At 42.7% G+C, this 8,315-nt stretch overlaps 1 long non-coding RNA gene across 1 annotated transcript; it reads right to left on the bottom strand.

Annotated features, from left to right (window-relative positions):
- Positions 1 to 354: 354 nt before the first annotated feature.
- LOC117362111 lies at positions 355 to 1,158 on the bottom strand. The gene is made up of 2 exons (XR_004539805.1): positions 1,116 to 1,158; positions 355 to 491 (listed from the first exon to the last, which is right to left on the bottom strand). It is a non-coding gene; the product is annotated as an uncharacterized LOC117362111 (long non-coding RNA).
- Between the last annotated feature and the right edge of the window lie 7,157 nt (positions 1,159 to 8,315).

The raw sequence follows: 8,315 nt of genomic DNA, 5'->3' as shown, positions 1-8,315 counted from the left end.
TGTCAATTTTGTTACAGTTGTAACTCAATCATTCTCCAATCAAGTTTTAAGTTTGCTTCAAGTTTTATTAGAGCTTGATATACCCACATTACACATGGCATCAGTGTAGTTTACATTTCAAAATTAATAATAAGCTATTATAAAGAGGAAAGATAGGTGGAAGGAAGAAAAGGTTGAAGGAGGAACTACAATTAACCAATAGTACAGGGAGTAGGGAAGAAAACTAGAGAAAGCTGACTGAGCTAATTTGCAGGGCGTTGGCTCCAAGCAGGTCAAAGGAAGAAGAGAAGGGGAAAGATTAATCAAAAGTGTCACCCTCTTAACTATCGAAAATCAGGTAGACTCTTTTTTTTATTGACTCAGCATGAGATGGTGAATGATGGTTCAAAAACTGGATCTTTGCTTGCGGTTCTGCGCTTGATTGTTGTTGCCATCTGCTGGAAATCCCAAAAATAGCATGTAAAATCACCTTAGAGCTTTGCTGCCATCTGCTGGTTAATTACAAAAGAGACACATTAATGTATAATTTCTGCTATACCCATAAACTTAATATTTTCTATTCTTATTTTGTTTGGGCTCAAATATGCTGAAAGTAATGACTCTTTGTCAATGGGATCTGATGTTCTTTTAAGAAAGTACCTACTGAATTGCCCCTCCTTTCCATTCATTAACTGATGCACTTACCTGGTGAATATTCAGTAAGGCTATCCTTAAAAACAGAGCTTTTTGCAACGCTGCTTTGGAGCTCCTTCTCTTTGCCCATAGTCTCCTTTTGTCTGATGTGCTGAGGCTAGATTCAGACAATCCCCAGCTAAAAGAGGGAGGAGCTGAGAGCTCCAGTTCTGGTCTGCATTTAGTTACAGATGCAAACCAAAACACAGCAGAACTCCAAGATCAACAGACAGCATTTATTCTTCTAAAATCTTTACAAATAAAGTCCTGTTTGGGTGAGAAATCTAAATTTAACTAAACAAGTTCTTACTTCCCAAGAGAGCCAAAACATCGAGCAGTGGCTCCAGGACAGGAGTCAGCATACATGTGAATTCTCCATGCTCCCAAGAATTCTAACATTTAAGTTGGAATACTACATTTAAAAGAAAAACTCCATAACTTACTGTCTCCATTTCCTGAGGGATTCTCAGCTTCCTTTCCACTGACTGCCAAATATTACTTAACATCCTTTTCCTCTTACCAAGATTTCTACTCTAGGAATCTTGTCCTCCCTTCCTGTTTCTTCGCATTTTCCGTTAACAGAAATGAGGTTCCTATTTCTCCTACTGTAAACCGCGTCGAGCTCTACGAACGTGGAGATGATGCGGTATACAAACTTAAGGATTAGATTAGATTCAAGAAGGAGAAAAGACCCCGGGCCACCATTAACAACGAGAAGAAAGCAAGAGGTTCACACTGACAGCTGGAGAGGTAGGGAGGATGCAAGGTTTCACTGCTGGACAGTGAGATATGATACCTCTGATTCCAAGTTATTACTCTACAGCAGAGGTAGGGAACTCCGGTCCTCGAGAGTCGTATTCCATTCGGGTTTTCAGGATTTCCTCAATGAATATGCATTGAAAGCAATGCATGCAAATAGATCTCATGCATATTCATTGGGGAAATCCTGAAAACCCGACTGGATTACGGCTCTCGAGGACCGGAGTTCCCTACCCCTGCTCTACAGTATTGGCCCCCCTCCCCACAGTCTTTCCAATCTAAAAAGCACCTGAATTGCTTTTTGATGATAAAATGAGGACCTGTTTACATTTTCGAGCAATTAGGTATAATCAAGCAATAATTTAAGCACTGCAGATGGGTGCTCTTAGTCTGCCAAGAAACACAACAACATACTTGAGGGACAGGTTCAGGAATTCTTCTTTACAGAATGATTTCTGAGCATACTAAAGCAGATGAAAAATCTGCTCCCAAACCTACCACCAGCCAATCAGGTTTTTCGGATAGCCATAATGAATATGCATGAGAGAGCTTTGCATAGAATGGAGGTGACAGGCATACAAATCTGCCCCATGCATACTCATTAGGGCTATCCTGAAAACCTGACTGGCTGGTGGTCCTCCAGGACAGGGTTGGGAACCACTGCTTTATAAGATGGTATGCAACCAAGAGCTTTTCTCATTGGAACCCTTCTTCCATACTTTGGGGTCTCTGCTGAATTCTCTTCTCCTGAAGGCCTCTGACCCTGACCTGAGTCTTATTTGAATGCAAATCCCTAAGTCTACTATTACTACTAATACTTAAGAACATAAGCAGTGCCTCTGCTGGGTCAGACCAGCGGTTCATCATGCCCGGCAGCCCGCTCACGCGGCGGCCCATCAATCCCCTTTTCCTTTCTTGAAACCCAATACCGTACTCTTTTCTTGACACTTTTCGTTTCATTTCATATCATTGAAATGAAAAGTGTGGAATAACTTGTAAGTTTCATGGCTCCATATCATTCTCTTTTTGGTTGGGCTGAGAACTTTTCAGTGGCCCCTCGTATTGTGATGTCATAATGCCGCATTCCACCAATGCCTAAGAGCCAGCCCTATTGGTGATGTCACAATGGCTTGGTTTCCCTATACCTGTGCCCATTCACTAGATGCACTTGCCTCACTGAAACAACGTGTCAAGAAAAGTGTGGAATAACTTGTACGTTTCATGGTTCCACCTCATTCTCTTCTTGGTTGGGCTGAGAGCTTTTCAGCGGCCCCTTCCTTGTATGATACATAAGAATATTTTATTATTATCAATTTGATTAAAATGTTTAGGTTTATTATTTATAGCCTGCCTATACCCAAGGCAGGGAACAAGTAGCACACATAAAACATAAAACCCAAAGACAGAGGGCTCCTTTTACTACGCTGCGAAAGCGTTTTTAGCGCATGCAGAATTTTAGCGCATGCTAAACCCACGCTACGCAGCTAGAACTAGCGCCAGCTCAATACTGGCATTAGCGTCTAGCGCATGCGGAAATTTAGTGTGCGCTTAGCGTGCGCTAAAACCGCTATTGCAGCTTAGTAAAAGGAGCCCATAGTTATTCCTAACTAAAAACATACAAATGACAGAAAATGCTGAGAGCTACAAAAGTGCACAAGCCTATTGCAAAAAATAATAATAATAATACCAACTTAACAGTTTCTTAAAAACAAACAAATGACAGACTGTATGGTGCAGTGGTTAGAGCTACAGCCCCAGCACCCTGGGGTTGTGGGTTCAAATCCCACACTGCTCCTTGTGACCCTGGGCAAGTCATCCAGTGCCCCAGGTACATTAGATACAGTGTGAGCCCGCTGGGGCAGATAGGAAAAAATTCTTGCGTACCTGAATAAGTTATAATCCACATAGAATTGTAGGATATGTGGAAAATAAATAAACTGTCATTATAATGGCAAAGGCAATTGATTCCACTCTAAGGTTCTAGCCACTGAGAAAACTCTTCATTGTGCCCTTTCAAACCTTTTCTGAAAATCCAGTGCCACTAACAAACAAGTGATCGCTGAATGCAATGTACTCACAGGAGAACAGCACTGAAGAGCATGACGGACCAACAAAAGTCATTTATACTTAACCTGGAAGGATAGAGGGATAGAGGGATCGTGGGATACTGAGGGAGGAGCTGGGATGTAACACGGGTGTAGGAAGTTAACCAGGAAACGAGTAAACCAACCTGGTCGTGCATGTGTAGACCGGAGGGCTAGGACTTTGATAGGAAGGCAGGACTTAAATGGGAAACCAAGGTGGCAGGGGAGCCCCTTCTGATGATTCAGACAGGTCTTGACCTGTTTTTGGGCCGCCACGGGAGCGGACTGCTGGGCAGGATGGACCTGTGGTCTGACCCGGCGGAGGCACTGCTTATGTTCTTATGTTCTTATACTGGAGGTAATCCAAGTTTAGCAAAATGCGCAAAAGGTGGGTTTTCATTTCAGCTAGAGCTACAATCAATAAGATTGTTGCTCCTGTAGAAAGCAAACCCCGGAAGTATAATGAAGGGTTCCGGGGCAGGCCTGTACGGCAGCTGCTCCGAAGATTTAAAGTACAACTTTGGGAAATGGGTGGGAGGGTGGGAACCAACCAATCAGTGACCACCAATTTTTGGGGAGGCCAAATACTGCAATGATTCCAGATCCATTTGGAATCAGTGCAGTATTTGGGTGGGATCTATTACTGTTTCCCTTATTCCTTCTTTTCCCCTGTCCACTGGCTATATTAGTCAGTCACAAGCTCCCCACTTACTTAATGGTGCAGTAGCCAGGGGAGCAAATGGCCAAAGACAAGGCTACATTCATGGGCTTGTATTTATGGTCTGTTTCCCTCCAGATGGGCATAAGAACATAAGAATAGCCTTACTGGGTCAGACCAATGGTCCATCAAGCCCAGTAGCCTGTTCTCATGGTGGCCAATTCAGTCCCTAGTACCTGGCCAAAACCCAAGGAGTAGCAACATTCCATGCTACTGATCCAGGGCAAGCAGTGGCTTCCCCCATGTCTTTCTCAATAACAGACTATGGACTTTTCCTCCAGGAACTTGTCCAAACCTTTCTTAAAACCAGCTACGCTATCCGCTCTTACCACAACCTCTGGCAATGCGTTCCAGAGCTTAACTATTCTCTGAGTATCTCCTCCTACCGCTGTCACTCAGGCAAAACAGTGAATTTTGATTATTGATACTGCAAGAGATGTCCATGTGAAAAGTTCACACACCTGACACTGCAAAGGGAATAGAAATCATTGCCAAGCTATCTCTGAAAGGCAGAATCTATAGGCCCTCTACATTAGATTATCATTGAAGATGTAAACAAACAACTGGAACCAACTGATCAAGTGTATTTGGATTTTTAGGTGTCTGACAAAGACCCTCATAAGACGTTCCTTAGGAAACTAAAGAGTGATGGGATAGGAGGTAATGCCCTTTTGTGGATTACAAACTTGCTAAAAGACAGGAAAATAAGAGTAGGACTGAACTGTCAATTGTCTATGTGGAAAAGCTTAGTAGTGGAGTGCCCCAAGAGTCAGTATTGGAACTGTGCTATTTAACACATTCGTAAATGACCTGAAGGCAGGAGTGACGAGTGAGATGATAAAATTTGCAGATGACAAAAAATTATTCAAAGTCATTAATATGGTTGAGGATTGTCAGGATTTGCAGAAGGATCTTGTGACACTAGGAGAATGTGACCATGTTTATTTTTAACTATGGATCCATTTATGCGTCATCCTTTTGTTATTTGTTAAGTTTAAACAGTTTTTTTTCTTTTTTCAAGGCATTTGTGATTTAGAAACCAATTTCACAGTACCTGCATATTATTTAATGACCGGTATGCTAATCAGATTTTTCATTTTTCTGGTATTAGGACTCCTTTGCTTGTTATGCTTACGTTGAATTAGTCTCTTCCTCTAGGGATTCTGCACACCACATTCTACGTATAAGTGGTTTCACTATTATTAAAATAACAAATATACACATTTCATAATGCATGTTTCACTTTATATTCACATGTTTTTTCAAATATATCACCAATCCACTAATGGATGCGGTCACGCACATTCAGGCACATTCACAGACATGTCCCTAAAACATATGTAAGTTTCTTGTTCACTTCGGAATGTATTTTCTCCTTTCATGTTAAATTCTGGTTTTCATTTTCTCCGTTCATGTTTAATTTTTGTCTTTTGTTTTGTCTTATTTCATACTCTAGGACCCTTGAGAAAGGCTTTGTTAGCTACAACACGGCCCGTGTCGGGTCCGTTAGTTTTTTTTAATACAGTTGATGTGGATATTTTTCTTAACACTGATTGAAGAAATAAGAAGGTCAAGAACATTGTATTTCATCCACAGTTTGTTTTGTTGTTGGATTACACTAGGAGAATGGGCATCTAAATGGCAGATGAAATTTAACACGGACATGTGGAAAGTGATGCACATAGGGAAGAATAATACCAACTACAAAATGCTAGATTCCGAGTTAGGAGTCACAAACCAAGAAAAAGAATTTGGAGTTATCTTAATTAATTGAATTTTTTTTTTTTTTTTTTTTAATATATGCTTATTGAAAGTGAAAAGGGTCACAACCGGTCAGAATGCAAACTCAGAAAAAATACAAAAGCAGCCAAACACAGGAAATATGCAACAATATTAGCGAGTCCCGCAAAAAGAGCCACCCATGCAAGAGACCCAGAGTTACACTATGACAAAAGGAAAAAAACAGGGCCCTGCGCCAGTTGCTAATACCAAAAAGAACGGGAAAGGGAAAGGATCAGGAACAATAAGTAGAGTGCCCTTCCACCATTTTTGTAAATACCCCTAAGACAGCCATACACTCCTCACACCTCCAAACACACCAAACTCCACAACTCACACACCATCATGGAACCCAGACCCCCCCCAAACTCCCCCAGTCCCCCCCAGCCCAACCCCCCCAACCTCAAGGTACCAAAGAAACTACAAGTCCCAGCAGAGAACTAGTATCAAGCAGAGGATGGGGAAGGGAACAGCTCCCCCACCCAGTCAAGGAGGCACCAGGTCCCGTAACCGTTCCCACAGGATGACATAATGCTGCTTAGCCAATTGCGGAGACTTAGGGCTCCTTTTACTAAGGTAAAAACGCTAGCACACCTTAGTAAAAGGAGCCCTTGGTATAGGATTGAATTTCAAATTGAGCTAACTCCCGGAGTCTACTCTTCCACTGGGGCACCGGTTAAGAAATTTTCTGTCCAGCCTGCCATTGCTGATAAAAAAAAAAAAGTGCAAATAGGATGGTAGGGATTCTCTGAAAAGGGATGGAGACCAAACTTATTATCTAATATAATAAAACCCTAAGCCGCGCATGTGCACTCCCACCCTGTGATCCCGTTTTCCATGAGCTGTAGGGCCCCGCAGGTAGGAGTGCACATGCGCGCTTAGGGTTCTGTTTACCGTTTGTTGTTCGGTCTGGCCTGCTCCCTACTCGCCTAGCCGTATTGTACTTTTTAGTACAATACAGCAAGGCGAGCAGGAAGCAGGCCAGACCGAAGCTCCAAATTTAACTGCACGCATGCACGTGGATCTCCTCACTGTCTCCTGGATGTCGGCTTGAGGCGGCTGGAGGGCAGACGCGAGGTAAGGGGTGCTGCTGGACAGGGAAGAGACAGGTGGGGGAAAGAAAAAGGAAAGGAGGCCTCTGCTGGACAGGGGGACAGGAAAGAGGTGCTGCTGAACAGGGGGAGATAAAAAAAAAGGAGAAGGACTGCTGCTGGATAAGGGGAGCAGTGAAGGGGTGGTGGTGGACACAGGGAAGGTAAAAGGAAGGTAGAATGGGTGGACAGCCAAGGAAAAATAAAGACAGAAAGCAGCTAAGGAGAGAGAAAGAAATAAACACAGACACACATATATTCTAGAACCCGTTAATGTAACGGGCTATAACACTAGTCCCTCTATATTGGTGCATCTGCACCTTGAGTACTAAATACATTTTTAGTTGCCCCATTTCAAAAAAATGATATAGTACAATGAGAAAATGTTTTGAGAAAAGTGTCAAAAATGATACAGGGATTAAAAAAAGAAACAAACCTGCCTTATGAAGAGAGTCTAAACCAGTGTTCTTCAACCTTTTGACATCTATGGACCAGCGGAAATAAAATAATTATTTTGTGAACCAGCAGTTGAAAAACACTGGCTAAGTCGTGGGCCAGACTCTGCCCATTTCCACCCAATCTCCGCCCCAGACCCCGCCCCCATAATAGTACTAATTGTAACACCATTTTTTCCATTACCTTTTCATATATATACACACATACAATATAATCGTATTAACTACACATAATGGTTAACCACAAAATTAAACTACACAAAGCACACTGTATGCTTCTCAATATTCATTCCTACCACAACACAGATAACCCCATGCAAATACGGGACCAAAAACTAAAAGTACTATATACAAACAAACCCTAAGGTGCAAGGCTCTGCATGCAGTACAACCCCAGAGGAAAAGAAACAAATGCATTTCTTCCTGAATAGACAGCAGATGGAAATCAATCACTAAATTAAAAAATAAAATCATTCCCCCTACCATTGTTGTCTCCCTCCCTCCATGGAGTGCCTTGCCTTCTGGCCTGCGCCCCAGTGTTATCTTCAGGCCGGCTCCTTCTTCTTCAGTGCTGTAGTGCACAAAGCCGTGGGCAGCGGCTCCTTGCGCGTCCAGCGCCTCATCTGGAAGCCTTCCCTCTGAAATTGTGACATCAGAGAGAAGGCTTCCAGTTCAGACGCAGGATACGCGTAGAAGCCTCTGCCCACGACTTTGTGCACTGCAGCACCGAGGAAGAGGGAGCCGGCCCAAAGACAAC

This window comes from Geotrypetes seraphini, chromosome 6 (genome assembly GCF_902459505.1).
Source record: "Geotrypetes seraphini chromosome 6, aGeoSer1.1, whole genome shotgun sequence".
Classification (NCBI taxonomy): Eukaryota; Metazoa; Chordata; class Amphibia; order Gymnophiona; family Dermophiidae; genus Geotrypetes; species Geotrypetes seraphini.
This window is presented reverse-complemented; position numbering and strand designations above follow the sequence as displayed.